General features: G+C 42.3%; 1 pseudogene; it reads left to right on the forward strand.

Annotated features, from left to right (window-relative positions):
- Positions 1-335: 335 nt before the first annotated feature.
- Positions 336-454, forward strand: LOC126196008 (5S ribosomal RNA; annotated as a pseudogene).
- Positions 455-9,219: the final 8,765 nt, after the last annotated feature.

The following is a 9,219-nucleotide window of genomic DNA, read 5'->3' on the forward strand; positions in this document are numbered from 1 at the left end:
TTCTGGGATGCGAAGTACTCAGGCCTTAGTAACGAAGACAGATAAACAGCTGAGCGTGTTGCGCTGCTTACACCTTCCGTGAGTCTAATGATTAAATCTTGATCTAGTCTCAAAATTAAGGAGAAAGCTTTTAAAACTGTCATCTGAAATTCGAAATTTCCTGCACTCTATCAAGTTTAAAATGACGCCAAGGTGGCAGTTTGTTCCGTCCCTGGCTTCTTATCATGAGATCTGAAAGACTGCCACGTTATTGGACTTGTCCTCAAGATATCCCGTCAGCCCTATAACCAATATGGAGAATGTTAAGGTGTATAGTATTTGTGTTATGCAGTAAGGCCAACGGCCTTGCCGCAGTGGTAACATCGGTTCCCGTCAGATCACAGAAGTTAAGCGCTGTCGGGCTTGGCTAACACCTGGATGGGTCACCATCCGGGCCTGCCGGGTGCTGTTGGCAAACGGGGTGCACTCAGCCCTTGCCAGGGCAATTGAGGAGCTACCAGACTGAGAAGTAGCGGTCCCGGCTCCGTAAACTGACAATGGCCGGGAGAATTGTGTGCTGACCACATGCCCCTCCATATCTGCATCCGGTGATGCGTAAGGGGTGAGTACGACACGGCGACCGGTCGGGTGCGACACGACGACCGGTGGGCACCTTTGGACCATCAAGGCCTGTTCAGTAGTGTTTCTATGTGTGATTCTTATGCAGCATGAAAGAGAGCCTAACTGTAACACGCCTAAGTCTTTCGGAAGGTTTTGTGTTTCGTCATTGCAACCGTTGTACTGCAGATAAATACAGTATTTTAAAAAAGCCCAGAGTCTTGCGTTTTATAATCTTATGCACGATTCGACTACAAAATACTGACTAGTGAGTGTACTCATGAAGGTCTAAAATGTCGTCAGTCAGATATAAGAAAAACATCGTCTTTCTAGGGATGACGCTCATACGAGTAGTAAACTGATTGCCAGTGGGTGTGGCGTGTTTATCGGTTACGCACAACGAAATACGTGTTTACAACGTCTTACGAAATACGGACTGCGGCTGGCATGATGTCCACTTATCGGTAGTTCCAAAACACGGTGGGCGTAGGGCATTCCTTGGTCGGATTTTAAGTCACAGAAACCAACGCAGAAGTAGGCTCCAAACCGAGACGCTTATGTTGTTCACGTTTAAGATTTGAAAACCTGTACGCACAATTGAACATTTATCCCAGTATACTAGGATCTGAGGTTTCAGATTATGAACTAGGCCAGTGAAACTGATTGTCGTCAGCAACAGAAGATAATGAGCACATGATAAACCGTCATGCTTCCAACATCATGATTGTAGCGTCATGGTTTGAACTAGAATGTTAGTTACATCTTAGCAGTGTCGTTTAGAGAGGAAAGGGACGGTCATACAACTTGTAAAGGTGTCTTAAATCAAATTCGTTGTCTTGAAGTTAGTTACTCGCTCGTGATAGTTGAGGCTAAAATTTAATTTCAGATTATTTGCAACTTACACAATCGGTGTACGGTCTATGGTCCCAAGATAAAATCCTTCTACGCTTTACATCCTTGTGTAGTGTTCTTGTAACTTAATGCAAGGGTTTGAAATATGCTACCTGCAGACGAAAGGTATTGCTTGTGTAAATTATCTGATTATTTACAACAGAAAATTTAAAAAGTGTGTCTGCAGCATTATAATACACCATTCCCAGTGTTAACTTTGTTCTACTCTTATAGTAAGCCAGGATTCAGTTCCGAGGGAAACACCGCTAAGAGCCTCAAAATTTTTCACACGGCCCACGAAGGTATTTTACATAATACTTTTAAAGGAACTTAAACTCTATATTCATATATTGTGTCTTCTTAATGAGCAATTAGATTTTAGAGTAACGTTTTTCTTCCATTTTTTGATAAAATATTGCTCTAAAACTCCCAGCTCTTCTCGTTTATTGGTTGTCAATTAGTTTCTTACTACATACAAGAAATTATTTTATCACTTGTCTTTTTACCTATTACACGTTTTAATCAAGCGTATATTTGCTTTATATTTTACATACATTTTACTACCTTTTTTTCCCACGCATTTCTCTCCTAGCTCTTTTTACATTTGAACGATTTTTTCTTGTCAGAATAATGTTTTAGGTTTATTATTTTGATTATGCACGTTGTATGAATTTGAGCCTGCCCATAAATTACGACTTTTATGCCTCCGGTTAATCAAACTTTAAGAAGCCTGTCCCTTACCCTTAATTTCCTTCGTAGATTGCACTTACTCCATGCCCGCACTGACAAATATACCTTACTGTATTTTGGCGCATATATTTTTATTCTCTTTTACTACTATTAGAGCAACAGTTGCTTACTCATAACTTTTTATGCACGCTGAAAGAGGCAATAAATTAACAAGATATTTGGCCCTACAGACATTTCGTGGGTTACGAGTAAATAAATATTAATCTACGCCAACGACAAGTGCACTTTCAGAGTACTACGTAAATACTGGGTGACCATTATGGTCCATTTTCTCACACCTTCTACTGTTTATTATTTAAAATATCTAAATATTTAAAACATTTTATATATATATGTGACAACATTTACATTATTTCCTTCGAATTTCCTGCAAATATTATTTTATTTTAGAAGTCTCTTACGCAGAATTTTAGCGTTCTGTGTTAGCTATTACACTGTATGTAACTTGTTGTAGCATCTAATGGTACCACGCTGTCTTTTAGCTGCACAATGATTTTACTGTTGCCTACTTTGTCATTCTTGGAAGGGGGGTCGGGGGTGGCAAATAGCAAGACCATCCGACCACCCCATAGATTGACCATACCAGATCTGTTACTAACCATGCCGACGCTGCGCAGATAAGGGACACAGGCACAAGAAACCTAAAATACCCTCTTAGTGCTAACTGGTACTGGTCCAACACATTTGTGAACAATCTCCCCTGTAGATTACCCTGTTTCCTGCTAATGAACCAAGGTTTGTCAACTGCCTGACCTACGTGTGAGTCTCTATGATCACTTAGTTCAATAAATAGTTAGTTAGTTAGGTACATGTTCCATAGATCATTTGAACGACTTTTTACCAAAATGGTACGGAACGAGTCAGTTTATAGAACAATTCTAAAAGACTAGTATTAACATTAATGAACTCATTATTATTTTACTCTTACTCGTGCAATCTTGAAAACAAGGATCTTTTTTTACTGGATACCATGTTTTAAGTAGAAATTTTTCAGTGTAATAGAAGTAGTTGTCCAGGTGAAATGACTTTAAGTTAGATTTAAAACTTGCTTCCATACCTGTCAGACATTTTATGTCATTAAGCAAATGATCAAAGATTTTTGTTACTGCATACTGAACTCCTTTCTGCGCCACTGACAGCTTTAGTAATAGATAACAGAGGTCATTCTTCTCTAGTGTAGAAGGTATGGACATCACCGTTCTTCTTAAATTGCGATGGTTTGTTTATGACGAATTTTGTTAGCGAATATATAATTGTGGAAGTGCTGTTAAAATGCCTAGCTCCTTGAAAAGGCACTTACATAACGTCTGCGGATGCTCGATTTTGTGCAATCAGTATGTTCTTTCTAAGTGATGAGGCACCTCACAAAATTATTCCATAAGACACTATTGAGTGCTAATATGCAAAACATGTCAGAAAGTTAATTCGTTTGCTTCCGAGATTAGCACTCATACGAAGAGCAAAAGTAGCTGAGGTTAATTGTTGGTGAAGCTCAGTAAAAGCCTTCTTCCAGTTTTAGATTTCATAAAAATTTACACACAAGAATTTGGAGCGTTCTACTCTATCTAGTGACTGCTGCTCATGTGCTACATCATCTATTGGTATGACGCTATTTGTTGCACGGAACTAAATGTAGTGTGTTTTTTCACTTTTTAGGAAGAGTTCTTTTTCCGAGAACCACTATATAATTCTTTGGAAAATATCATTTACACCTCTTCTGTTTCTTTCTCTCTAATGGTGTTTATTATAACAGTAGTATCGTCTGCAAAAAGTACCAATACCGACCGTTGAATGTTAAGTAGAAGTCATTGACGTATCATGTAATGAATAGGAATGGCAGAAAATTGAATACTGTGGCATTCCCTTTGTGGTTTCTCCTGAGTTACTAAAAGTTTCTACGCTTCCGACATTGTTTGAATTATGGAACACAACATTTTGCATTCTGTTTGTTAAGTGTGATTCAAACGAGGTGTGGGTAAAGCCATCAATTCCACAAAACTTAATTTTTTCTAAGAGAGTAATATGATCTACACAATCAAACGCCTTGGAAAGGTCACAAAAAATACCAGCTGGCGACAATTTATTATTTAGGGTTTGTACTATTTTATTAGTGAAGGTATGCATAGGATTCTCTCTTGAGCAACTCTTCTCGTATCCTTACTGTGATATGCTAAGTAACTCTTTCCATTGCTTCCATTTCATACCCGTACATAGTATTTGAGCTTGGTCACATACAGTTTTGCATATCAGTACATTGAGGACGAGTATGAGACCAGAGGGCAACGACATCCACCTCGTTGGCTGGCTGGCTGCCGAGACTCCTCTTCATCCGAGAGATAAGCTGTCGGCCGCGAAGCACTACACAAGCGCCACGCTGTCTCGTACCAAGGCAGCAACTGTATACCTGCAGTCGAGGTATGCTTTAAGCTTCCTAAACATATGCTCAACACGTTCAGGGTAACTTAAGTGTTGTTCCTTGACTTTTAGGTGCCCCGTAACATCTTGAGTCTTTTGTAACTCGTATTTCGCAAATTACTTAATTTTCCCCATACTTCGAAAGCACCTGCGTGTGATCGTATCTGTATTGGCAAGCGTGGCGTTAAGGCACCCTGAAGTTAGAATACATCCGCATGGTAACTGTGAGCCGGCGTCTCAACTTTAACCGCCTAAGAAGAGATAAGTTTCGAAATAAAGCACAGGCGTCTAGCGAGTGTCGGCACGTGATGTACGGTCACGTTGAGGCGTCGCGACGCCCGGCGTCGGCGTCGAGGTCCCGGGGTCAAAGGGCATCGAAGGCCGAGGAGATGATGCCCTTTAGAGGAAAACTGGCGTCCACAAGATAGACGTGGAGTTCAACTGGCGTTCCAGTCCTGTTGCACAAGCCCTAATATCTGCCCTACTCCGCAGTGGAAATCAACTGCCACTGCGTTTGTTTTTCAGCTTAACAGCTATGAAAGAACGAGATTAGTTTGGCACGGAATAGTACCGCATGAGGCAAGTCTGCCGTCCTTATCTTTAAGAAATTGTCGCTTTTATATTATTTTATTTTTTATTTTGTCATTGCACAGATTCCGAGAAGTCATTCAGCCATACTGGATCGACTCAATGGAGTTACTGTGTGTCACGGACACCTTCCCTGTCTTATTACGGTGAATGTTTCTTGCACTTCTTCGAGGATGATGATGAGAAGGAGGATGTTTGGTTCGTGGGGCGCTCAACTGCACAGTCATCAGCGTCCGTACAAATTTCCAGTTTCTACACAGTCCATTTTCGTTTCACAATACAATATAGTCACTCTCACAAATGATGACGATGATGAAATGATGAGAACAACAAAACACTTAGTCCCCGGGCACAGAAAATCCTCACCCTGGCAGGGAATGGAAACCGGGACCCCGTGATCCAGAGGTAACAACGCTAGCCCCTAGACCACGAGCTGCAGACTCCCTAGAAGAGGCTGAGCAGGGAGCATTAGATGAGATTGTACATGTTTGACGTCTGTGTAGGTTGCCGTTTGTGAACGTCACCCAATGATCAAGTTGAAATTACATGTCATAATTAAATGCTGTATATATGTGTTCCCTCCCCTCTGAGTGCTAGTGCGTATGTACGTATGTATGGCTTGAGAATGAATGATTAGTTTATTGTGTGTTTTGAAGTTATTGGTAGCCGTAATTAGCAGTGGTTGTGGATACAGAGTCGTCTGTCCAGAGCAGGCGGGAAGGTGCTTCTGCTCTGTTGCAGGACGGCCAACTTCAGTCTCTCAGTCTCTCCGTTCTGGACAGAGAGGTCTACCCCTTTCAAGCTTCGGGTGTTATTGTCAGGTTGGTCGAGGAAGCTGTTCCCCTGACTAGTTCCGGCATTGAGTGGTGATAGCGTCGGTTTTGTGCAGAACGGGAGCGTGGTCAGAGATCGTTGTCAGTCCTGAGGTTGGTGAGTACCCATGTTAACGGAATCCTCTGCTTAGAGCACTGTGTTAGGCGCGATTGAGCATAATGTAAATACTGAAATATTTCAGTCACATCAGATTAACTGGAGATTTGTTATTCGAACCTCGAATAGTTGAAATTCGTACTTAAAGATGAATTAATTTAGAGCTACCCCATCGAATGATAAAAAGTGGCGGGAAGGATTAGTTGGCGTTAGGCAGGCTTGGTGTTTTAGTAGTTACGGTGATTAGGTGAGAATGTGTTGTGAATAAATTCTTGTACGTGTATTATCTTCCCTTGTACCGCTGAATGCTTTGTAGAAAATTCTGTGTCACTGAAACACATGTTTTCCCGCGTGTTCTGTAGCGTATCAGAGTCTGATACCGTTCACTAAATTGGGATGCGATTGGATTTAACTAAACTACTTTCCTCATGATTAACTGACTGCACCCAATTTTCATGTCCTTGTACCCTTTTCCAGGGGGGCGCTCGATCAAATAGTAGCCAGTTGGTGCGCAGACTTATTGAGACTGAGAGCCACCATGACTTGCGCCCATGTCTATGGATTAAATTGTAGCAGTTGTGTTATCGCCAAGGGTCCGGGTTCGATTCCCGGCTGGGTCGGAGATTTTCTCCGCTCAGCGACTGGGTGTTATGTTGTCCTCCTTATCAATTCATCATCATCATCAGTGGAAGGCAACGGGAAACCACCACTGGAATCGCTTCTCGAGACGCTCATGCGATGGACTTATCTGACGAGGCTTCCCCCATGAAAAGACCTAGCGTTAAGGCAGAACACAAAGTTCATTGTCCTATTTTATGAATGTGAGTGAACGTGTCCTAATTTCTCTACCTTTATTCCAACTGGACTTGAATAAATGTTAGTTGTGCTTCACGCTAGTAGTGAGCAGGCACCAGCGTGTAAACCATAGATATACTCCTCATCTACGTCTGAACTTAAAAATAAATCATGTCAATTGTAGTCTTTCGTCAGCCGCCTATTTATGCAGTCCCATTTATGCAGTATTTCATGTTTCTTAAGTTCAATAATTGATCTTGCTTGGAGAATGAAGAGTAATTAACCACACTCTATTAAGTATTCAATCAGCAGTCAGATTAGCTGACGAATTTCAGTTCGCTGTAGAAAAATACAGGAAGAGCAATACTGCTGGCGACACTGATTCTTCTCGTTGAGGTTTGCAATCGTAGTTGGCTTAACCACGCTCATAAAAGTTTCTGTGAGCTTGGACAGGGTACGAGAAGTAACAGTTACCAGTTCAGGGCTACGTAAAGGTGCTTAGACGAACTGGGGTTTTACAATACTTGTGGTTGCTGATGCTTCAAATTTTCCGTATTTAATCTCAAACGATCGCAAACACTAACTTCGTTACTATTACTGTTGTTGTCGTTTACCGTTCCACTTCGTTGATGTTGAGATCACTGAATCGATTCCCCCGCGACAGTTTTAGTTTTCGTGCAGTGGGAAGGACTGGAGCGCCACGTACACAGCATCGAGCAACAAAGCCGGAAACTGCTTTACTAAATAATCACTTCGGCCGATTACTGATTTGTTTACTTATTTTCTTTCTCTGTATAGATGTTTCCTTCAAGAGACCTACTTTTGCAGCTCATCACACACAGCTCTAGTTTGCGGCACGCGAAGGCGGACGCAGATCACTTCCGCACAGCATTCATCTGCTACACTGACCAGACAGAACGTCACTTCTAAGCGGTTTCCTGCAATCTTTTAGGCAAATTCTCGGGTGATCCTCAGCCTAGGGCGTACGAAATACAATACGGAAGCAGTTAAGCTTTGATAACACAGAGAACAACGTTTACATGGCTCACAGACAGGTGACAAACACTTCATCTATCTGTTAAATACATGAATACGTACTCCGAAAGCCACCACACGGCGCAGGGTATCTTTTACCATTACTAATCATTCCCTTATATATATAGTTAAGGCTCACCGGCCATTTGACCATCTTCTTCTGTGCGGATGCACAAGCAGTGCCCGAACTCTTACGGTAATCGGCAGTAAAGCCGCGAGTAACGAGTATGATGGGCAGGGGCACTATGAATATAGTGCGCGACAATAAGTTGCGAATGTGGGTCTCACGGGAGGCGTGCCAGAGAGAAGTCCCTGCAGTCGCACTATCCTCTGTGTCCTCGGTGGCTCTTCCGGCACGGCAGCTCAGCGTATTCAGTCAGAGAGCTGGTTGGCCTCTGTAATAAGAAACTGAGTGGAAGAATCAACAAACGAACTTTAACGGATGTCATGTGACGTCCGCAACGATCAAACACAACGGTCAACAACGAACAAAAAAAAAATGGATAGACCATCTGCCATGTAAGCAGGAGATCCCGGGTTCGAGTCCCGGTCGGGGCACACATTTTCAACTGTCCCCGTTGACTTACGTCAAACCGAGCGAGGTGGCGCAGTGGTTAGCACACTGGACTCGCATTCGGGAGGACGACGGTTCAATCCCGTCTCCAGCCATTCTGATTTAGGTTTTCCGTGATTTCCCTAAATCGTTTAAGGCAAATGCCGGGATGGTTCCTTTGAAAGGGCACGGCCGATTTCCTTCCCAATCCTTCCCTAACCCGAGCTTGCGCTCCGTCTCTAATGACCTCGTTGTCGACGGGACGTTAAACACTAACCACCACCACCACTTACATCAACGCTTGTATGCAGCTAAGAGTATTCATTTCATTGCAAAATCATACCCTTTCCTGTTCAATTTGCAAATGGAGCGAAGAAAAAACTGCTATCTATATGCTTCCGTACGAGCCCTGATTTCTCTTGTCTTCGTTGTCCTAACGCGAAGTGTGCATTCGCGAAAGTTGAATCGTTCTGCAGTCAGCGGAAAATACCAGCTCTCTAAATTGTCTCAATAGTGTTTAACGAAAAGAACGTGACATTTTCTCCACGGATTGCCATTTCGTTCATGGAGCGTTTGCGCAATACTGTCGTATTGATTCAAACTACAGGTAACAAACTTAGCATTACTCCTCTAAATTTCTTTGATGTCTTCCTTTAATCTGATCT

Source organism: Schistocerca nitens, chromosome 7, assembly GCF_023898315.1.
Source record: "Schistocerca nitens isolate TAMUIC-IGC-003100 chromosome 7, iqSchNite1.1, whole genome shotgun sequence".
NCBI lineage: Eukaryota > Metazoa > Arthropoda > Insecta > Orthoptera > Acrididae > Schistocerca > Schistocerca nitens.